General features: G+C 41.0%; 1 protein-coding gene and 1 long non-coding RNA gene across 5 annotated transcripts in view; one reads left to right on the top strand and one right to left on the bottom strand.

Moving 5' to 3' along the window:
- The window catches only part of LOC309380223, a 33,760-nt gene extending 17,633 nt beyond the window's left edge, over window positions 1–16,127 (bottom strand). Inside the window, exons 1-3 of one of the 2 annotated variants that reach the window (XR_014172729.1) lie at window positions 15,146–16,127; window positions 5,617–5,839; window positions 2,327–2,398 (exon numbers count right to left, since the gene is read on the bottom strand). This is a non-coding gene — a long non-coding RNA (uncharacterized lncRNA). Of the gene's footprint in view, window positions 1–1,007; window positions 2,399–5,616; window positions 5,840–15,145 lie in introns of those variants that run through there. The other variant, XR_014172730.1, reaches the window with a different exon arrangement.
- A 193-nt stretch (window positions 16,128–16,320) lies between these two features.
- NIPBL (NIPBL cohesin loading factor) overlaps window positions 16,321–24,581 on the top strand; it is a 123,565-nt gene continuing 115,304 nt past the window's right edge. The window contains exon 1 of one of the 3 annotated variants that reach the window (XM_081929519.1): window positions 16,321–16,833. The gene's annotated coding sequence lies outside the window, so the exon portion shown is untranslated. The remainder of the gene's footprint in view (window positions 16,834–24,581) is intronic. The other 2 variants (XM_081929518.1, XM_081929520.1) reach the window with 2 other exon arrangements.

Below are 24,581 nucleotides of genomic sequence, written 5' to 3'. Positions count from 1 at the left end.
TCCAGATGGGAAAAGGCACATGGAAGCCAGCTTCTATGTATATAGAGCTCTAGTTGGCTCCGGGTAAAGGGATTCAGATATAGATTTCAGCTCATTTAATAACTGATAAAGTTAATCAGATTTTGAAATAATAATTATGAAGTTTGTCAGATCCCCTATTATATTGTCCAGATATTGAACTGTATCTAATTGTGATTTGTAAATAATCTCTATCTCTCTTGTAGCTACCACTACTGCATCATGTGAGCACACACGTGTAGTACATGAAGAATGATGTATATTGCTGGTAATCTATTTATCTAACCCAAAGATCAGCAAACTTTTTCCACTGTCCCTCAGAGCTTGTGGGGGGCCGGAATAATTTTTTTGGGGAAATCCCCCCGACTCGCCCCTCCCTTCTCCACAGCACTGGACGAGCCCCAGTGGCTGTTTACCTGTGCCTTGCGAGTGGCAGGGGCTGGCGGCGGCACGATGAGTGGTGTGAAAGGGCTGTCTCCGGAGAGGGGCTGCTTAAAATGGCACTCAACCAACCGCGGTTCAACAAAGCCCAGCCTCCTTCCTCCTCTAGGCAGGGCGGGGAGAAGCCAGGAGGGAGGGAGGAGACGCCGCTGCTATGGTGTGTATGAGGGAAGGGGGGTAATGGAGCAGCCTCAATGATCAGAATCCCCACACTGATCCATGCGGCGATTCCTGGACTGTCCGTGGGCCAGATCCACAAGGCAATTGGGCCGGCTCCAGCTCCCGGGTCTTAGCTTGCCAACCCATGATCTAACCCCCTGCCGTAGAGCACCTTATACCTGCACAAGCGACGCTGACACAAAACCCCACACATAAAGTAAAATAGAAACATCGCCACCCAACCCACCATGGCCCCTCCACCTCTTCCCCCCTTTCTCTTCCTAATGTAACACTAATGTTTCAACAAATGAATCTGATCTGTAGAAAATGTAACTTGGAAAAAAAAGAGACATTGCACATACTTTTGTAAACCAAGAAATCTTTAATAAAAAATACATTTTAAACAGTGGAGGTGAGGTATGAAGAAGTGTGAGATTAAAACAAATGCTCAATATAACAACAAGGCAAGAAATGGTTCTTGTTTCTTCTGGAATGATGTTGTCCATCACTGAGTTTTTAGAATCTAATTAATGCCATAAGGTTTCAGGGTGGGGGGATAGTAATAATGATGTACTATGCTACCAAGAGCAATAGAATGAAGAAATCAAAGTCTGCAGGAGGTGATAATAGTACTGTAACAACAATAGTTTCTCGGCACCCCAATAACCAAATAACCCATTTATAGATTAGTGCAGACTGTTAATATAGAATGTATGCTCTACATTGTATGTCAGACAAGTTATCGTGTGGATTCTAGCTTAATTCAGTGCCCTTATGTACACTTTTAATTCAACGTCCTTTTCTACTTGCTGACTCTTGAGACTATTAGCTCTACAAATGTCATGCATTATTTGCACAGCCAAATAGAACTTTGCTTTGTTCATATTATCAGATATACTATTCTCTTCTGGTCTCTATTAAGCATTCAAATTCACATGACTTTGTTTACACAAAGCTGTGACATACTGATCTATCAATGTCTCTCTTGAGAATTGATTTCATGTACAAACAATGCTAGCTTTGGACACAGATTACACTATTCTTTTCCTCTATATATACTGGGCTTTTAGCTTTTGCTGCAGGTATGAAGTTCCTAAACTGAAGAGAATAAAGCTACCTGGCAAGTTAATAAAAGAAAACAAATCTAGACCAGGGGTACCCAATTTATGTATTTTTGAAGGCGATTCTATCATCAAATATGTATGTTTGCAAACATATATAACCTAAGAGCAAGATAGGATAGAACACTGAAGTTGAAAACATTCGTATTTTCCTTACAAATTAAAATGTGGGTAAACTTTTCATGTTGCTGCTTAATTAAAATCGGGTAGGGGCAGCAACATGGACCACCAGCGTGGCAAAACACTTGTCTGTGGTGTATTCATGTCCATGTGTGATGGCAAGGCTTGCCCTATAATGAGAAATGAATCTGAGGAATCTAATGCTGCTCATCCAAGCTCACTGTGGAAAAAGAAAGGAAGTAGGAGTTCATGAGCATTCTCCAATGACATCTTCTGCTGTCTCATATCTAAGTTGTTGGCAGAGGGATAGTGGCTTGCTGGACTAAAGCAAGCACAACCCTGCTTGAAACAGGCTGTGAGAAAGGCTGTCCTTGCACCAATCCAGCTTGTAGCAGCTTTTGGTGATCACTCCTGCTTGAAATGCGCACATCACCTCTACTAACAACTGAACAAGGTTCCAGCCTCACATGATGTATCTGTTGCATTTGTCAACCCTCCATGAGTGCTGAACTGAGGCTGTGTTCATATAACTATGTTATCTGCAAAAAAATCAATAAATAACATTTTTAAAGGCTTGTCCTAGTCAATATCATTCAAGTGAAATATTTGCAGTGACACTGTCATTGTTTTTTAGTGTGTGCTGTTGTTTGTCTTTTCAAATTTTAGAACAGAAAATGTAACACTTATAATATTGATTATCCTTTCTCCCGAGGCCAGCATAAAATGTGTGAATATGCTAGCAAAATTAATATTTCATTAAAGGAAGGATTACATTTCCTATACAGTTACAGCTACACATGTAAGTTAAATTATTTGAACTATGATTTTGGCAATGTTATATGCTTGGGTAATTTTCAGCTTCTCATTGCACAGTGCAAGGTAATGAATCAGCATTAGAACAGACTGTCAGAATGCTTTCACATGGTTCTAGAACACACATTCTTTAGGACAGGTTCTGAAGGTAGGCTTATTAAAGCTAAGGCATCTACATCTGGGCAGTGCCTGAATGAGAAGACCATTTGCATTCCCAACCAATTTCACTGGCTGGCACAGAAATAGGACTTCAGACACAGATCTTAGATTGCCAGCAGGATCACAGGGATGCAGGGTGCAAACTATTTAAGAATTAAAAGTTAATGACGAGAGCCCAGGTGCTGGTGAACAGCTGGAAGTGAAGCCCCACCATGGGCAAGAACGAGGCATGAAGACCCCCCCCCTCCCGGATGGAGGCAGTCCTGGAGCGGCGCTCCAACCTGATTTCCTGCTTCCTGGTGACTCAAGCCCTGACACCCAGGTGGCTGTGTTTTGCATTAGGTTTCTGAATCATCTCTGAGAGACTGCCACCACCCCCAACCCCCGAGCACTGAAGCAACCAAAGCTAGGCCATGATGCTCCAGATAGGGCCGCAGCTGTCTTAGCTGTCAACTTTTCCCTTTTCTTGCGAGGAATCCTATTACGAATAAGGGAATTTCCCTTAAAAAAAGCGAAACGTTGACAGCTATGGCTGATATACAAGCCTGAGAAGGTAGAATGCACTCCTTGCCACAACTGCTGCCTGTACCTCCCAGACAGTAATGATACCTAGATACCTGTTTGTCTTGTTAACTATAAAACACCTAGATACCTGGTTAAGAAACAATTTTCCAAATTAATTGATATTGTTATAATTTGGCTATCATTGGGGGGAATATTGGAAAATTAATAAAAACTTATTTGTCGAAGAAGAAACAATTTTCCATATGCCATAAACTAGTGTTTCTGGGGGAATAATAATTGTTGCTGTAGCATGAGCACTTTTACAAGGCTTTTAAAATAGTCCTCAGTTTCTTATATGCCTTATTTATACACTGCACTTTCTGAATAAATAAAATTACTGCTGAAGGAAGTCACTAAAGGGCTATTACTATTTAAAGTACGTACTTTTGTCAACATTTTATCTACTTTCAACAGACATGGCTATTCCTTAAAATAATATGATGTATAATAGAAACAGCTATTAATCACAATATGTAATTATAAAGATGTACTGCCAGACCAGTACTTAAATGTACCATTGAACCATTATTTAAACCTCATTGGAATTAATGAGAAGTACAGAATAATATTTAAATTGTGTAAAAGCTCAAATTCTTGTCACCTTTTTGCCTCTCTCAGTATTAAAACTTTTATTCAGAAGTATGTTGCCAACCTCACAGATTATCGGATACTATGTTGGAATATGGCTGCAAGGAGAACCCATACTGATTTCATTAGACATTGAGTTAATGAGTTTTGCTATAATTCCGTAGATCTAGTGACAAATAGGTATAGCTTCCTAGCATTTATAATTAATACACTGGGAATCCATGGCTTTCTGTATGTATGATATTCAGCAACATACACATTCAGATTATATGCTTTTGATGACACACTCTTTGATAACATGCTATGGAAGGAAGAGCATAAATAATCTGAGTGAATAGTGAAAAAATCACTGATACAGTAATTGTATTCTCCAGTGTCTTAAATTGGTGGTTTTCAAACTATTTCTAAGAACCCTGGGATTCCTCGGGATCTTCTCAGGAGGTTCTTAGTGTGAAAATCAGCAATGTCAGAAAGACATCTTATTCACCACTACTGAACTTCCTCTATGACCGGGGAAGGGGGACCTGTCACTGACTTCAGTTCCCATCAGCTCCAGCCAGCATGTTCAGGGATGATGGGAGTTGTAGTCCAGCAAAATCTGTTGTGCTGTAAATTCCCCACCCATATCCTACAATGTCTTATATTGAGAAAACACTGGACACATTATAGTGCTCAAGAGTCTATTTTGAGGACGAGCAATTACCTAAACCTTTGTGGCTTCACTGGCACTCTAGAACAGGGTAGCAATGTAATGCTCTCCAGATATTGTTCTATTACAACTCCCATCAGCCCCAGCCAGCATAGCCAATGGGTCAGGGATGAAAAGAGTTGTAGTCCAACAACATCTGGAAGACAAAATGTTGGCTACCCCTGTTCTAGAATGTGTTCTAGAATGCTTCTCCACATATAGGGCTTCTGCAAGCAGGACCCACCAACAAAATTATGCAGTATGGAAAGCTTCTGTTCATGGTTTCAGCCACTCCATTCCATTCTTCCTTCCAGTTTCCTGTCATCCCCCCCAACTGACCCCAAAGTCTGTATTTAGTGTCTAGTGAGCATTCTCAGTCCTCATTGACTTGGGTTTCTTCCTCCATTTTTATGTTTTTTAGGGCAGGTACTACATTAAGGTCATTGATTTCTCCATTGATGTCTATGGCAGCTATCTTAAATTCCTTTGAACATTTTCAAATCACTTTTTGGTGTGGAGCAGGAATAATAATAATAATTTTATTATTTATACCCACCCATCTGGCTGGGTTTCCTCAGCCACTCTGGGCGGCTTCCAACAGGATGTTAAAAACACACTAAAAGGTCAACATTAAAAACTTCCAAAAGTCAGATAGTTGTTTATTTCCTTGACATCTGATGGGCATTCCACAGGGCGGGCGCCACAAACCAAGAAGACCCTCTGCCTGGTTCCCTGTAACCTCACTTCTCGCATGAGGACTAGTCCTGTCCTGTGACAACTTGCAAAGGTTGCAGTACTCTGAAAATGCCACGGCTTGTCTTTCTGCACCATTGGTTTTGCTTTATTTCTTTGACACACATGCCCCAATTGGCGTGTGTGGCATTATCTCATTTTATCTCCACAACAATTTTGTGTGGTAGGTTAGGGAAAGAGGTCATGACTTACCCAAGGCTATGTGGTGGCTATGTGACTAAGCAGGGACTTGAATGCGGGTCTCACCCACTCTTGCCCAACATTTATCCACTTCATTCAAGTTGGTTCTTGTATAGTTATCAAGATTATTTGATGAATGCAAATCTTCTCTCTAGAAGGTGACTGTCACTACAAAGCAAGCAGAAGTGCTGATATATTTGCAATCAATGTTTCCCATCACAGAACAGGGATTTCCCTAATCAGAAGAAAGGTATAAATATAGCATTGAGCTGGTGAACCATTGCAGCTAAGAATATGAACAATGAACTTAGGTCCCCTGCTTCAAATTTCACCTTGGCCTTAAACTCTCTAGGCTACATTAGGCAAACCACAACCTCTCAGCCTCTGCCCTGCATCTGCAATATGGGGATAACTGACCTACTTAGAGAGTTGTTTTAAGAAAATGGTATGAAACAATTCACCCATGGAAGGTGTTTTATTCTACTTTAGTTTGTTATTTTGATCCAAATGGGAATATATTGCTTTTCTATAACTTCTGTAACTTTTAAAACCATTTTCCATCTTAAAACTATTTTCCATCATCAGCCTAGATAGCTCAGTTGGTTAGAGCGTGGTGGTGACAACGCCAAAGTTTCAGGTTCGATCCTCATATGGGACAGTTGCATATTCCTGCATTGCAGATGTAGGACTAAATGATCCTCAGGTTTCCTTCCAACTCTATGATTCTAATAAACTTTTATCTTCCTTCATAAACCTATGTAGTCTCAGCTTGCTGTAAGCACTCTCATGCCTGGAAACCATATCTTGTGTTACCTTGAGAGGCTTCAGGGAGACCCCAGGGGAGAGTTTAAGCTGATTCATAAGGGGTAGCCTGGTATATACACTCTCCCCTTTTATCTGGTAGCAATGACTTGTTTAAAGTGGAAGAGTGGACTGAGCATAGGGGTAAATTGTGTTTGCTAGGAACACTTTCTCCTTGGATGGAACAGGACGTAGGGTGGCCCACCACTTCTAATACTCCCTTTCCAATACCCCTTTCCCTGAGTAGCACAGGAAATAGGGGATCCTGCAGGAGGCACCATCACAATGGTACGCAATGCGCTCTGGGATCCTTCAGGTGAGCAAAACTTTTTTTACAATTCAATATGTTATGTATTTTCAGGTAGAACAGAATCATGAGTGCTGATAGCATCTTTATCTGTTTAACGTTATAGCTGGGAGCTGTTATGCTCTGAAGCTGCTCACTGGCACTGTCTGTCAAACCCACTGCCTCAGCTTTCAAAAAGCTGTACTTGTCAGTTTTCATATTAAGCACATATCACATGGTAAATCAAATGGTTGAAGAAAAACAATCAGTACCAACCCCCCCTCAAAAACCCCCAGATTTTGTTGCCAAGCAGTGGTGATTCAGCCAAAGCAGAAAACCTATGAAACATTATAAAAGGTAAAGGGACCCCTGACCATTAGGTCCAGTCGTGACTGACTGTGGGGTTACGGCACTCATGTCACTTTATTGGCCAAGGGAGCCGGCGTACAGCTTCCGGGTCATGTGGCCAGCACGACTAAGCCGCTTCTGGCGAACCAGAGCAGCACACGGAAACGTCATTTACCTTCCCGCCAGAGCGGTACCTATTTATCTACTTGCATTTTGATGTGCTTTTGAACTGCTAGGTTGGTAGGAGCAGCGACCGAGCAACGGAAGCTCACCACGTCGTGGGGATTCGAACCGCCGACCTTCTGATCGGAAAGCCCTAGGCTCTGTGGTTTAACCCGCAGCACCACCTGCGTCCCCATGAAACATTATAGAATGGTAGAATGGTATAAAAGCATATGTGGGGTTTTCTTTTTTAAACCAGTTTGCCTGTCACTTGCTCTCACTGCTCATTTGCAGCTGTGGATCTCCTTTATCAGGACAGTTAAGGATTTAACATTCCATACAACTGCTACTAGCACTGATTATTTTTCATATTGTAATGGCAGATTAGATACTTCACAAAACAACAAATGATGTGCTCCCTCTTCCATTTCAACCCCCTTTCACAAAGCTCTACTTTCTCTACCCTTCATGCTCCCCATCCATCACTGTGGTCATTGCTTCAGTTAGAAGTGAGATTGCAGCCACATATAACGTTTTCATTAGATTGTATCACCTATATATGGACTGTTGGCAATTTAGACTGCAATTCAAAGTCCACTTACCCATGAATAAGCCATACTGAATTGAATTGGACTTACTTCTGAGTAGACATGGTTCAGATTGCAGCTTGCATGATGAGACCTCGTTGGAGGGTTTGTCAAACATTTGGACATTGGAAAGAGTGTAAATTCAAAGTATAATTAAGCCATACTAGTAACCTTTGATGACAGGTATTTAGGCCCTGCTCCAGGTTTTAGGGGGGACACAGGTGGCGCTGTGGGTTAAAGCCTCAGCGCCTAGGACTTGCCGATCAAAAGGTCGGCGGTTCGTATCCCTGCGGCGGGGTGCGCTCCCGCTGCTCGGTCCCAGCGCCTGCCAACCTAGCAGTTCGAAAGCACCTCCGGGTGCAAGTAGATAAATAGGGACCGCTTACCAGCGGGAGGTAAACGGCGTTTCCGTGTGCGGCTCTGGCTCGCCAGAGCAGCGATGTCACACAGGCCACGTGACCCGGAAGTGTCTCCGGACAGCGCTGGCCCCTGGCCTCTTAAGTGAGATGGGCGCACAACCCCAGAGTCTGGCAAGACTGGCCCGTACGGGCAGGGGTACCTTTACCTTTACCTTTACCAGGTTTTAGGAACCCTGGATGAGTTTCTATTGGTGGTACTGCCAGACTTCCCCTCTCCCAAACAAGTAAACAGTCAGGTAGGCTTACCTGTTGGCAGTGATGTAAAGAGCTAGGAGACAAGTGACCACTGATTAGCAGCTTGTAGCTGACACATTTTATCTTCCACAGCACTGTCAAAGATTAAATGTGGCAGCTGCCAGGCACCCACCTAAGCTAAGTATCCCTTTAGCTCCCAGGCCATTACATTGATACCCTGGCAGGTAAGCACACCTGGTGGAGTCACTGCCAAGTGATGGCTGGGGACGGTGACAGACATCTAGGCAAAGCATCAGCTCAGCTATCCCCTGCTGGAGTGTGTGGCTGGTAGCAATTGCTCCCGTATGTTGAACACCAATGCTGGGCTTGTAGATGCTGTTGCTGGCCAAAAAACTTCAGTATTTTTTTTTAAGATTCAGCATTTGATTTTTAAAAGACTATTCTAAAAGAGTCAGGATAGTATAGTGGTTATAGTGTCAGACTAGGGCTCAGGAGACCCCTATTCAAATCCCCCCTCAGCCATGAAGCTCACTAGGTGTCCTTGGCCATTCACTATTTCTCAGCCTAACCTACCTCACAGGGTTATTATGAGGATAAAGTGCGGGGGGGGGGGGGACGGGATGACTCAACACTGTCTTGAGCTCCTACCAGGAAAAGTGGGATGTCAAAATCTAATTAATAAAATGGGGGATAAATAAATAAATAAACTCTGAGGAAAGTAATATATGTTAACACCCCCCTACATATTTGTAGTTATTTATAACATCCAAAGGGATGTCAAAAGATTTGAATTTCCCCACCCCATTAGCTATGGCTGTTCATATGCCATGTATTCTGCTAAAGTAAAAGGCATTACCAAACACCTCTCATCTTTTGTTTATTATAATTAAACTGGAGTCAGTTTTACACAAATATATGCAGTTTCCCCTTCAGTGATATGAAATTACAGGTGCACGATTCATGGAATATAGCCTAACAGCTCAATCCTCTGTCTTTCTCAGATAAAAAGTCCCATCATGTTCAGTGGGACTGACTGTTAGCCAAGTGTGGCTAATGAGTTGAGCTTGACTTGAGAGTAGACTCCATTTCTTAGTGGTACTTACTTTTGAGTAAACAAGCATGGGATCAGGTTGCATGTCTCATATGAATTACTGGGTACCAGACTTTTCATCCTATTTTCTTAATTTACTTTTTAAAGAACTGAAACTTAGTTAATGGGAGATATAAAGCACTGTCTGCCTAAGGAAAATGTGTCCCAGTGGTGATATTAGACAAAAAGCATGAAAAATGTTTTTCAAAACACTAGAGTGCATAAAGCATTAATGAACATTAATGTCTAGAACTGCATATATTACATGAAAAAGGATGTGTATGTGTTTAAATTACAAATCACATTCTTTATGTTGTTATGGTTTTTTGGGTTTATTTTTTTTTAAATAGCGGTTCTGTTTTTTAAAAAACCACATCATGGAGTGACATATATTTCTGAATACACAAATTAAAGTTTAAAAGACTATGAGAATCTTTAAAAGCCAATAATTTCTTTAAAATCTCATATTAAGTGTGATCTAGCAGTCTGATTCTTGGGTTCTGTATGCTCTGGCACAACAGAAGAAACAGAATCATTTCTCTTCATACTCCTGAGAGAAACTTCACTGGACCGTACCATTACCCAGATAAAAAAGGAAGATGACTTATTGTTATCCATTAATTTGCATATTTCTTTTTTAAAAAACGTTATAAATGAATCCATAATATCATTGTAAAAATGTTAAAGTATACATCTATGAAATAAAATGGTCAAACCTGAGGTAAATATTTGAGGGCAAATATGGACTCTTTCCTAAAAGGAGTTTAGTGGCCTAGTCCGTTGTCTGAGGGGAATAGAAAGGCGAAGGATTTCTTCAAGTCAAAGGGCCACTCTGGAAATCTTACAGGGCTTCATAGCTATATCTTAGGAGACTTTATGAGTCCCTCTTAATTATTTTGAGGATATAGCATATTGTAAGGTCTGTTGGGAGCGCCATTTGACATCAATATCACTATTCCCGCCCCCCCTACAATTCAAGCAAGGGTAATTTCCAGATTTTCTTCATGATAATGAGTTAAAAAAGGGAACTATCAAGAGAGACATTTGCTTAAATGCTGTTCACTGCTTTGCGTATTTGTAATTAAAAGGTGGTTTTGAAGTGTATTTAATGAGCAAGCATTAGATATTCAGCCCATATGAGAGACAAGGATTACCTTCTGAGTAACTGAAGGCAATGAGCAGGTGAGGAGAGAGTAATTTCTAAACACACCTAATATAAAATGAGTAAAACACATAGTTGTGGGTTTTGTTTTTTTAAAAAATTGATTAATCACGTGAAATTAGTTCTCTGAAGTCCTATGGGGCAGTTGTTCTCTTAATCCTTGCTAAATTCTATAGGATTTAAATATTTTGGATTTTTTTAAAAGTTACTCTGAGGAGATGTTTGGCTGGATCATATGGGTTTACCTAATGATGGGCCTTTTGTTTATGTGCTTCCAGAATGGCTGCAAACTTTAATAACGTAGTGCTATGCATGTCTACTCAGAAGACCCATTAAGAACCATTAAATTCAATGGAGCTTACCATCAAGCAAGTGTATATAGAATTTCAGACTTAAATCAATTCAGGATTTTAATGTTTGTATGTTGTTTTATCGTATATTTGAATGCTGCTTTTTTATATTGTGCAATCTAGAATTTTTCTCAGATAAAAAATTTAAAGGTACTAGATGCAGAATAGACTCACTGAAATGAATGGACAAGTTACTGGACTCTATTTATTTCAGTACATCTACTCTGAGAATGACTAAAATCTCATCATTATTAGCAATTGGTGACTGGTTTTTCATTGTTGTAGGGAAATTGATAGTAGGTTATAAGCACTGTTATCGCATATTAAAACTTTTAAACATTCTATTTTAGGTATTATTCCATAAAACATGGATTTGCAGCGCATCATTTTTGTGGAAGAATAAAGAATCACAAATCTATGACAAGGTAAGGAGGAAGCAAGAAAAGGTAAGAAAATACAAATGTTTTTCTGTCTGAAACTTCCAACATTCAGCTACATAGGATGGCCCCAAGTATTATGTGAGAGAAAAATTTCACTTTCTTCACACTATGCATAATATCTTATCTCCTAATAACCCTTCCCTTTCAAACTAAACAAGCCCAAAATGATGTTTTCAACACAGGGGAATTGCTTCAGCCACTTGATAATTTCAATTGTCCTTCTCCAGTTGCATGAGTTCAGGAGAAGGTGTCACCCCCCGCCCCCCTGGGCATGGAGGGTGGTAAAATAGGCCCAGACCCAAGGACATGATAGAGTCCTACTCTTTCTCATGTGATATTGTGTGGGGAAATTAAATGTCCAAAGAGGGTTATTGTATTCTAAAAACATTACACCATGACAAATAGAAGAATGTGTTAAAAATGCAAAAAAAAAAAGAATATTTTTCTGCTCCACTACATGAATATTTTGGCATATTTACACAAAGTAACTATGAAACTATCTTAGATAACACTCAGTTCTTATTACTTTAAATTATTCCATTAACCCAAGTATTTCCTAAACTTGCAAAACGCTATACAAATGCAAATTAATCATCTTCAGATTATATTCCAGTCTAAAAAGCTATTTGTTGATACATTTGTACGTGTAAGGCAAGCAAAGCAGGTATGCAATGAGTAAAAACCTTATTATAAAATATTGGACATGTAGGTTTGTACCAGTCAAGTTGTCACTGTAGTAGTTGAAAAGCATTAGAATAGTATATGGATTAGCTATTTACCATCTAAATAAAAGTTAAATGTATTTTAACTTGTTAGTCTTTATGGCGCCAGAAAACTCTTTGTTGCACTTAAATGGCTCCATTTGTATCCCAAGGTTAGAACAGCACTTTATCCTGTGAAATTGCAAATTCCAGTGGGTTAGCTGTGTTAGTGTATAAAAGCAAATACAAAAAGGATCATGTGACACCTTAAAGACTAAAAAATGTATTGTGTTCATGAATGCTGTTGCCTCAGTCTTTACCTTTAAAGTAAAAGACTATTATTTGGGCTTCTTGCAAGCTAGGCTTGGTTAACTTGCCCAAGGCTACACTGTGAATTTCAGAGTCAAGTAAGAATTTGAACCCAGATTTTGGTATTCCAACTCAACACTCTCTTAGTGAGGGTATTACTCATTTTGTACTACTGATACGAATGGTGTAATGTTTCTGACATCTAGAAGTAACAAAAGGCTCAGTAGTTTAGACCAGGGGTTAGCAACCTAAGGCCCATGGGCTGGAAGCAGCCCGCAGAGGTCGTTCAAGCGGCCCACGAACAGAGCTGCCCGCTCGCGTGCTGTGATAAACTGGCGCAGTGTGGCACAGGGACCCGCTTCTGCAGTGCCAGAAATCAAATCTGTGCATGCGCAGAAATTCAAAATTGTGTCTGCGCAGACACAGATGCCGAAAATTGCACGGGCGCATGATCCAGCCCACGGAGGGATCTCTGCCGGACCGATCTGGCCCAGGCAAGATAAACCTTGCTGACTCTTGGTTTAGACTGCAGCACCACCCACTTGGTGGTTTGAATCCGAGTGACGGGGTTTGCTCTTGTTGCTCTGTCCCAGCTCCTGCCAACCTTAGCAGTTCAAAAGCATACCAACGTGAGCAGATACTGGTAAGTAGGAACCGCTGCAGCGGGATGGTAAGCAGCATTTCTGTGCACTCTGGCACTCGTCACAGTGTCCTGCTGTGCCAGAAGTGGTATAGTCATGCTGGCCACATGACCCTTAATGCTGTCTGTGGACAAATGCCAGCTACCTTGGCCTGAAGCGAGATGAGCGCCGCACCCCATAGTCAAATTTGACTGGACTTAACCGTCCAGTGGTCCTTTACCTTTAGAAGCATCAATTTCATTAGAATTTTTTAAAATTGAAATTCTTATATTAAATTATGCAAAAGGTATAACAGGTCTAGGAGCTTTGGTCACCAGGTAATAATATGCTTAATACATTCAGAAACAACTTTGTAAATAGGCTGTAGCTCTGCAACTCATGATATTATATATGATGCTCAGTACAGTATTTATGTTGTTCACCCTGCATCTAAACTTTCAGAGTGGTGCTGATTTCTGTATTAATTACAGGGCAGCATGGATATGTTAGTGTCTGTTTCTGGATTCATTTTCAGAATGCAGGTTTGCAAATAAGGGAATTTCCTGCTAAGGTTGCCTAGAAATAACTCAAACGTTTTCTGGGCTTTTTGTGCTTTTTCCACAGGAGGGCACAATTTGGCTCTTTACATTTATACTTAGTATGAACAGTCTACATTTTAAAAAGGAAATCCTGACTGCACAAGGCAAAGTGTATCTGAGCAGATATTTTTTGGATCTGCCTTATTAAAATATATTAATATTTCAATATCTGAGAAAACCACATTTAACTAAACTTGTTTTGTTATAGTCTTCAAACTATGTTTTAATGTATAGACCTGACTGAATGAAAACCTGTAGAGGGTTGTACTACTCAGAGTAGACCCACTGAAATTAATGAATATGACTAAGTTAGGTCCATTAATTTACTTAGGTTTATTTAAGTAACACCCTAAATTTAAATTTAAGAGCACAACTACATACAGTTTATGACCAAACAAGTATTTAGCTTGTAAATAATTTACAGATGAAATATGAGATTAATTCTTATGCTTTTTTTGCAACATACTTTAAATTGCCCGCAAATACTTTTTACCAACATTTTTCTCAGAATACATCTTATGTGAAGAAATTAAATTCATAACATTTTAACCTATATATTTTATACAAGACAGGTATTCTGGATTTTTTATCAAAAAAATTCACCATAGCATAATTCCCAGACATATAGTAAACAAAGAATTTAATGACACTTTTAGTTAATGGAGAAATACGTTACCCCTAAGTTTCTGCACCGAAACAATCTGCTTGTGGGTATACTATTGCTTTGGTATCTAGGACCTGCTACCTGTAATAATACTTGAAAACACATACAATTTAAAAAGTTAGTGTCTCTTCTCTACAAACTGTGCAATTATTTTTCAGGATAAATGATACCTAACACGTTTTGGTCACTACCTGGCAAATATGTCTAATTTTGTCTTTACTAAATCTCTTTGAAACAAATGAAACTGAATTTTCATTGCTTTGACTTGAATGTCCAATATTAGTCAGGAAGTCCTACTGTGTTCAGTGGGAATCATTCCCAGGTAAGTGTGTAAGGCATTAGTCATGACTAACTGTAGCAGGATTCTAGGTCTTTAAATCTGGAGTATATGTATATTTATTTCCTTATATTCAAAGACTTACAACCCAGAATGTTACAAGTAGCTAAAATCATATTCCTATAGCACAATATGCATACACTTAAAACTATACCCTTAAAACTATACCCATCTACACACAAGAACATCTTGTTTGTATGTGCTCTTTTGAAACAGGGCCATAGTGCCTAATTTCTGGCAGAGGCTGGCCCTGGATTACTACATTCAAACAACTACATGAGTCTGAGCTCTGAGCATTATGGAAAACTGACTCAAGTAGAAATACTGTATTTAAAAATTAGCACCTTGATTATATTTGGGGGGTTTGAGAGCTCCAAAGCACTGGGAAAAAAGCAGGCATTTAAGCCAATTTATATGAATTCCACTTCATTCCTATTCCATAATTCCTATTCACAAACTAAAACAATTTACCTGAAGAGAAAATAGATAGTCTTTCAAGTCCGTCAATGTCCCCTTCTTCCAAGGCTGCCTTCTCAACCCATTATTATACTATTTGCAAGAAATCTGTCAACAACCATCTCAATTTTCCAGCGAAGGAGCCTTCATTTCAATATCACGGATTCCCCCCTCAACGCTATTTCATAAAAAAAAGGTTTTGGAAAAGCATGCCCATCTGGAAACCAGAATTTTCAACAGTGAGAACTTGAAATCCGACGATATGGCGATCAGGATCAACACCTTATAAAAGCACACATGCAAGCACGAACGAGAAATTTAATAAAAGAAAACCAGGCGTAAGCGAAAACAAGCTTCCAATATTCCATCTGGATATGAAAGAATGCAGCAGGTATTCCCCCACCCCCCTTTTCTAAATTTCCACTCATCCTCTTCCTTGGGAGTTCTTCGTATTTTCAATCCTCTTCATGTGGCTTTTATCATTTTTAAAAGATAGAAAAAAATGGACAATTTATTTTGCTGAAGTATTTCAGTCGTGTGCCTCATCTTGACAGTTCGTAGACCTTCTCCTCGTAACATCAGGCCTTTATTTGCAAACTCCAGCCTTCCGTATATACATACAGCAAAAGAGAGGAGTGGGGGAAAGAAAGAAAAACGGATAAAAAGAGAACAGCAAAGCACCCATATACGCAACTCGGAGCTGCCATCAGCTGTCTGCGCGGCGACGCAGACTGAAAAGCCTCCCCAGCGAGTGCATGGATGGATCTCTCGGCTTAGGGAGGCAGGAAAGCAGTGAGCAAGCGAAACAGAAGCAGCAACAGAAGAAGGAGAGGGAGAGAGAAAAAGGGGAGGTTGTTGGTGTTTGGCGCCGGTGGAGGGAGTCATTCCTACAGCTGCACTTCCGGTCGGCATTTTGTTCTGAGAGGGAGCAAGACCGACGCTCACATTCACGCAGGCTCCTTTTTCCCTCTCTCTCTTCTCTCTCTCCTCCCTCCCCATCTCCTCCCTCCCCGGTACCGACTCACCGTGGCCTAAGCAGTCCCCTCCCTGCCCCGCCCCACCCGCCCGCGTACACAGAGGAGGCGGAGAGGCGGCGGCGGTGGTGACGGCGGCGGAAGAGAAGGAACAAGCCGCGGCAGAGGAGATTCCCCCTCCTCCCTCCTCCCTCCCTCCCTCCCGCTCGCTCGCTCCTCTCCTCCCTCCCCTCCCGGGGTTGGTCGGTCGGTCGGTCGGTCGTTCGGTGCGTGAGGTGTTTATCGAATCCGGCTCGGCCCCGGCCCGTGTGGATGTTGGCGGCGTGAATCGGGCTTGGTGGGAGGACGACGGCAAGGAGGGGAAGGAAGAAGAAGAAGAGGAGGAGGAGGAGGAAGAAGAAGAAGAAGAGGAGGAGGACGGCGGCGGCGGCGGCGGGGAGGACGGCAAAGACGACGACGGCGGCGGCGACTTAAGGGATTCGCTTCGGCCGCTCCCGCCCGTCCCCGGCTCTACATGTTCGCTGCACTGAGGAGGAGACGGAAGAGGAGCCAGCCCCCCTCCCGGCCCGGATTATTGTTGTTATATTATCTCCCCTCCTCCTCTCGCTCCGCGGCGGCCCAGCGGCGGATCCTCTGAGGAGGGAGGGGGGCGGATTTTTCTCCTTCCTCCTTCCCCCCCCCCCCGCCACCGCTTGGCTTTCGGTTGGCTTCAGACGGTGTTTTGCTCAGGTAAAAGCCCCCCTCTTCCCCCCCTTTCAGGTTTCTCCTCTTCCTCCTCCTCCGCGAAAGGGAAGCCGCGAGCTGGGCCTCCTCTTAGGCGAGGCGGCCCAGTCAGGGGAATTAGCCTTTTCGGCCGGTGTGGGAAAAAGGAGAGGAGTGGGGCGGCGGGGGTGAGGGGAAGAGAAATAATGAGTGGCAGCCGAGGGGTGGGGGGTGTTTTCACGTTTCTCCCCGCCTCCGCCTCCTCCCGGGGTTTGGCGGAGGAGAGAATGGTTTCTGCCGAGCTGCTGGAGGAGCCCAAGCCCGGAGGAGGGCGCAGGCCCAGCGGCCAGCGCGTTCACTCCAGCTCGGGGATTAGAGAGGCGAGGTGGCTCCTGTGTGACAGGCCTCGGCGCCCGAGAGCAAGAGCGGGGAGGAGGAAACAATACAGTTGGAGCAGAGGCCGGGGCACCGAACCTGTGCCATATTTACAACTTCACACCGGCGGGCTGAGCTGAGGGAGGGGAAAGAAAAGGTCCCAGCCAAATCGCGCGGGGTGGCGGAGAGAGAGAGAGACGGGCGCTCCCACGCGCTCCCTGTGTATGGTTGGCAGCAACTATGTTTCCTTCGAACCTTCCTTGCTCAATCCCGACGGTTCAGATAGTTGGAGTGTACACGGTAAATTTGTTTGGCTGGAGAGGTGATTAATTGTCGCTGGCTCTGTGCAAGGCCTTTCGAATACGTGCACTACTACTACTACTGCTACTACTACTGCGTTGATAAAATAAAGGTAGCCCTTTCTGGATGACTGACAGAACGCAAACACCTGCCCAACTCTCAACGTACACTGGCTGCAGCGTATGCCACCTTTATTTTCCTTTTTTCCATCTCGCTTTCCATAAAAAGATAAATAGTTAGCTGTTTTGCTCCATGGGAACTAAAACGTTGATACTTTGCAACGACGGATGCCTAAACATCTATGTGGTTGATTGCCACTGTAAAGGCCAAAAACCTTAAATTTGGAATCTCCTCATCAATTGTAGTTAAGCCTGCGGTCCTAAAACATACATGTTGAAGGAAGTGCTACTGAAGTCGATGCAGCATACTTCTGAGTAAACATGTTTAGGATTGGGCTGAGAAATGGGTCAAAATTGTGCAGAATTAGACTGAAGTTTTAATATTTTAAAAACGAAAGTAGATCAATTTCAAATCCATAGGTATTGATTGCGTCCAGGCTGTTTGTGTAATTGGGTGATGCCTCTGTCACTTATCTGAAAGTTTGTTAAGCCTCCTAACATTAAATGGTAGCATATGTAGCATTTTAAAAGATACATATAGAATATTTTGGAAATTATAGATTTATAAATGTTGTTTTAATAGAATGGAATTGTTCCGCATAGCTATGAAGAACTGCATTTCATCTGGTTGTGATAGCTATTTTTATATTGCTAGTTGCCAAATGATGTCTTTCAATGATGCTTAGAGCATAGCAACATTTCATAGTGCTAGCTTTCATGATGTTGTAAGTGTTGTATTTGTATTGGAAGTTAGCTGTTATTTAGTGCTTCTCATAAGTAAAGTAACTTTTGTTGTTGTTCATAGAGTACTATTGTGCATTTATGGCTCCTCATACATGTTAATATAGTGACGTTAATATAGCTGTCACACAGAAGGCGTGTTTTTAATGCTGTGAATCTGTGTAGTAGTCAGCAATGTGTCCGTGATTTGTATTGGTCAGGCAGCAGTTTGAATTTTAAAAAGCTTGAAGATCCTGCTGAGCCCCAAACCTGGCCTCCCTCCCTCCCACTAATCTGCCATTCCTGTCTTTGTGCTGCCTGGGCCTGTTAGACACTGTTTGCAACAGGGCCTCAGGCCTATATGCACGGGAGAGGAACCATTTTCAGTTTGAAAAAGCAGCTTTTATTTCTGAACTTTATGAATTGCTGAGCGAGACATGTCGTTTCTAATTGTGCCCGTGTGTGTAACTGAATCTTTGTTTTCCCTAAGCTGTGGTGTATGTAGAGGCATAGGTCTAGTTTACAGGAAAGAAAGGACTGTATGGAAAATAGTTGTACTTGACTGTTTTTCATCATCAGAAAGCGACACTAGATCTGATAATTCTTTTGTCACTTAAGTTACACACAATATTATTTTGCTTAAATTGCGAGATGTTTCTGATCACATTTTGTATAATTCCAGCAAGTTATTTATTTTAGTTCAAGATATAATTATGAACTAATTTCCTATAGCCACACATTCTCCTACTGTTGTCTTTCACTTTATTCAAAGATTTTGTGTGTTTTGAAGGTGATCATGTAATATATGGAATATGGAAAATTCAACAGACTTTTTCTACATGTATTCTATGATTTGTATTATTATTTGACCATATTTTTATTTTTATTTATATGAGATTACAAAGTCTCCAGCTTTTTTAAAAAATACCAAGCAGTGGACAGAAAACCTAAAATAGTCTCTAGAAATACTGAACAATTATTTCTTCATTGAATTTCTTGGTTAAATATGTGTGATTAGGATGCCTTAGCTAATAAGCAAATCTTTGTTTCTTGCTTCCTAAAAATTTATATATGATGTACACTTTCCATTTTTTTTAGTTCTTGAATAGTTTTTTTAATGAAAAGTTCATAAAATAAGTGCTAAAACACTTACTGTACTTTGTTTTAACAAAGTATAAAACATATCTAATTTTGCAAATCTATAATCTTAAATTGAAACTGTTTCAGTTCTGTTAAAATTAATGAAAAGGAGATGGTTCATATACTGGGTTGTGAATAGGATTTTACTTGTGTAAGCCTTACCTTTTATCAAAAAGACACTGCTCTCTCCCTCCCCCCCCCCAATTTCTCTAAGCATTTGGAATGGTGAATGTGTTTTTTGAAAACTGCACATATAGGGATGCATGTAAATGGCATGTAAAACTTTAAATTGTGTCACAGGTAACTGCATTTTAGCAGAGTATTACATATATTCTATTTTTAATAGTTTTAATTTAAGAAAAAAGTTAACAAATTAGTTTAAACCTTTATTCTAGCATTGGAGCTACACATTCTGGCACTACCATATGCCCACACACTTTTGCTCCCCATTTACTTCGTTGAAATGACATACATTCTAACTGCATGGATTAAGTGTGGAATCAATGCCATATATACACTCAATCTAGGTCAAGGACAATGCCCCTTTATTGTATCTGGTGCCCAGGACAATGCACTTCTAATCCTAAATGGGCTAAGATGTGCCCATTCACATCTTGTATACTTTATACATATGATGAAACTAGTTAATGCTGAGTAGGGTGAATAATTTACTGTGAATGAAATTATTTCATTAACCTACATTGGCATTTTTAGAGTTTAGTAATTTAGTGTTATACTGTACTTTGGAGTAATGAAGTCTTGACTGGACTTAAGTATGCAAGTTAGTGATTCTTCGAAATGCTTATTAAGCATTGGTTCTGAACAGATCTGCTTAGAAATAGGTTCCATTGGAACTGGTGTGACTTGCTTCCATGTTTTCAAGTCAGAATTGGAGTTTTCCATTGTAAGGCATTTGTATATATGACTGTGGACAGGGCTGGGGAAATTGCATGGGTTGGATGCAGAATTGCTCTTCCATTATCTGAAAGTCTTCTGTTAGAGGAAGAGAGGAGGTGATCTTTGTCCATTTCCCACCCACCCACCATCACTTCATTTTCCCAGGGCGTCTCCTGACCTTCCAGAACAGATGTCTTGAAGGTACAGATGACTGCAGGGGAAATTAGCAAAAATAATCTCACCCTCTTTTGCCTTCAAAAGCATCCAGTTAGCATAATTCCATTCTGCTGCAAGTTTGCATGAGCTTAGGAACTTTTTAGCCCTGCTGAAAGCTTGGGGCTTAAATTTGCATTGACTGCTAAATATTGCTGAAGTTTGGGAATAATAATAATTTTTCAAATAAGTTGAGTGTGGTACTTTTCTTCATATCATTCTTGGTTTTAGATTTTCCAGACTTACTATTTTGTTTTCCCAGATGTAGCTATTGAAAAATTAGGCATTTCACCAGGCTTGGAAATGACACAAGTTGCTAGTGCAGTACTCAGCAAAAGTTTTACTAGCCTGTCTGTCACTGCCTGAAAGCAAAATGAAGAAACTAACTTCTGGTTTACAGAGCTCCCCTGTCTGATCACCTTCTGGAATTTATTTTACTTATTTATAAAAAATATTAATGAGTTGCCTTTTGGTCAAAAACAGCTTGCAAGGCAGGTTATAGTTTATTTATTTTTAAATAGCTTCTAATTATTAGCTTTAGTAATTAATGAGAGCCAGTGTGGTGTAGTGGTTAAGAGCAGTAGACTCGTAATCTGGGGAACTGGGTTTGCGTCTCAGCTCCTCCACGTGCAGCTGCTGGGTGACCTTGGGCTAGTCACACTTCTCTGACGTCTCTCAGCCCCAATCACCTCACAGAGTGTTTGTTGTGGGGGAGGAAGGGAAAGGAGAATGTTGGCTGCTTTGAGACTCCTTTGGGTAGTGATAAAGCGGGATATCAAATCCAAACTCTTCTTCTTCATAACCAATCTATAACAGTGCTTTAAATTTTGGGTTTTTATATATTCTTATTCAGCCTTACTTTTGAATGACTGTTGAATTTGAATGACTGGGAATTTGAGTTGTAGACCAACAGTTTGCAAGCCTGGCCTCCTGGAGTGGGTAGTAGTTGTCCCTTGAGGAGCATCTGAACTGTATGTGCAGTTGGCCAAGCACTACTGCTGGCTCTGCATGCAGCCCTAAATTAAATACTCTCCTTTGAGGCTGTGTGCACTTTTTTTTACCCTTTTCTCAAGGGTTTACAGCTCTTTAGAGGAGGTGAAAAGTAGGAAGAGCCATACTTTCAACTTAAAATGGCAGCAACTTGTCCACACCCCCTGCTGTGTTTTCCTTTTTGCTCTCTCTTCCATCTGGTTCTGAACCAGAACACCCATAAGCTAAGATCCATGATAGCACCATACTGTTTGTCTGTAGGAAACACAGCATGTGTCTGTCTTTTCTATACCAGTATGGCAGAAATGTTGACAATAGTGGCCTTCCCTGGCTTTTTAAATGCCTTCTGGGCTTGACTGATGGCATGGTTAACTTGTGACAACCTACCTCTTTAGCATAACACCTTGGGCACACAGCAGAGTCCTGAGGCAGCAGTATTGTGTTGACTATATCCAGAAAGTAAAAGCACAACAATATTCAGTGAGTTTTCAACTTGGCAATGTTAGTGGGTGGGGAGGGAGATTGGGATTGAGCAGAACAATAGAATCTTAATTCTGTACAATTCTTAAAAAGAGGGAAATGCTGAAGCCTTTCCCATGGCCATCTACAATGAATGGCAAATTGAAATACAACTCCTCCTGCAGTCTGATGCAACTATACTGAACGTGTGGAGTGAAGGAGAAGCAGTACTTGGTAGCAGCAGGTATTGGATTAGTTCATGCTTCTCATTACTGACACATGCTTCAGTCAAAACCACTATTCAGCTATTCACTGTGTGGAGCCTCTGAAAATGCTGCCATGTAGTAGTGTTTGAAATGTGAGCAGTGTCTGAAAACACCCCACAGTGGGGGAGATTCAAATGATCAGCTTTCACCCAGGAGTTGAACCTTGGGGAAAAATAGGTTTCGCTACTCTTTGGTTTGACCCATATTTTCTAATGTTTTGGTTTAGTTCCAGTTCAGTATCAGTTTTTGCACACTACCAAGACTAGACATTAGCTTTAAATAATAAGTAATGTGTTGTAGTTCTTTAAACTAGCTCAAAAGCATTTCATGCAGATTAATGTTATCTACTTTTATGCTTACAATGCAGCTTTTGTGCAATGCTGAATAACTTCATTTTAAAACAAAAACACATCCAGTGGGCCTTTTGAACCACTCCCTCCAATTTCCACTGCAGTCCTTGGATCATTCAAAAAGCTGTCCTTGATAGTAAGGGTGCCTCTCAAGTAAAGCTCTAGCTGATTGGATGGAAAAGCTGGAATACTTTGTGTGCCCATAATTGCTTATGTATGTGAATAGTATCTTTTGTTTTCAGTTGCTTGTGTGCATTAATATATTTTTTTTATTAAATTTGTATGCCAACCCTCATCCATAGATTTCAGGGTGTGCTTCACAACATAAAGTTACAATATTTAAACCACAAAATGCATAGTAAAAATAAGAGCAACAACAAATCAAGAATCCTCACTTCCACAACACATTTGAAAGGTCATCAGATGTCAATCAACCAAAGGCCTGGTTGAAGAGGAATGTTTTTCCCCTGGTAGCTAAAGGTATATAATGAAGACACCAGCTGAATCTCCCTGGAGAGAGCATTCCACAAACGGGGAGCCACTGCAGAAAAGGCCTATTCTTGTGTGGCCACCCTCAGAACATTTTGTGGAGGAGGCACACAAAGAAGGGGTACATATGCTTCAGGTTACATACGCTAAAGAGGATGTTCTCAGTATTCGAAACTCCCATTGTTCTAGGCACATTTTGCGACAGGGAATTTCATTAGCGCGAGCAGTTTCTGACCTCTGGGCACAGTACTGCTCCTAAGATTTCAGATTAAAACTGCAGAGTGCTTCCGCACTTAAAACAGCTTCCCTACTTCCAGCTTCTTTCTGAAGACTGGAGAAGAGACCCTCTTAAGAATATTAGTGAGGTGGATGGGGGAAGGACTAGCCCATGTGAAAAGTGAACATATTTTAGTTGAGGTTCATTCATTTTCAACTTTGTATTGTTATTTAAAAAGTGCGCCTGCAGATTCCGTTGTTGCACCCTAACCTATGGCTTGTTTTAACATTGGTTTCATATTATGTCTGAACCCCCCTTTTTTAAACCAGCATACCCTAGCTAGAAAGGCACAGAACAAGAGTGCTTGCATGGCCAAGTGATGCTTTCTGGTTCTGTTCCAGATAAGTCCTTGTCCTGACTCTGCCAGGCAACAGGTCTTTTTCCTGCCTACCTCTTCCAGATTAAGCCTTTCCTCTCTAACCAGACCATGACTGCTTTTCAAGGAGAGGGGAAAATTTAAAGGAATTGTTATTCTATCTTACTAACACCTATGCAAGGCTGCATGTCAAAGCACTAATAAAATGATACCAAGCTATCCCAGTAGTTAAGGCTACTTACATTAAAATTAATAACTTTTTGTAGGGACAATATACTGTCCTTTCTTACCATACATATATGTGCATGCACACAGATGAGAAGAATATGCTGGCAGGAATCCTTCCAAGATGATGGGCTATCATTCCACTAGAGTTCTAGCAGAACCTGCCTGTCAATCATCTGATGTAAAAATAATCCCACCTGTCAAAGTTGTGGGGACAGATTACAGTTTAACCTGTTGGACTTCTGAAACAATTGCAAGAGAGGTTTATTTCCTTCATGTTTTGCATGTGGGCTTCTTAGCAGTATTGCGGTTGGCCACCATGGGAAATAGGATGCTGGACTAGACAGATTTTTGTCTGAGCCGGATTCTTATGAAGTCACTGGGATATGAATAGTAAGATTATTTACTGCAAAGTAAACTCTATGGAATTGCTTCAGACTTGGTATGTTTCATGCAAAGAACACCATAGTGACCTAGATCTAGCACAGAGGCAAAATGTGGTGAGACAGTTTTTCAGGTATGTGTAAGTTTTTGAACTCTTGTGTTGGAGGCAGGTTAGCTATTGCCTCTCAAGGTACTTAAAAAACTACTAAAATTTTTCAATCAGAAAAAAACGTTTCTGCTTGCATAGGTACAGAA

This window comes from Podarcis melisellensis (genome assembly GCF_964234715.1).
Source record: "Podarcis melisellensis genome assembly, chromosome: 11".
Taxonomy (NCBI): domain Eukaryota; kingdom Metazoa; phylum Chordata; class Lepidosauria; order Squamata; family Lacertidae; genus Podarcis; species Podarcis melisellensis.
This window is presented reverse-complemented; position numbering and strand designations above follow the sequence as displayed.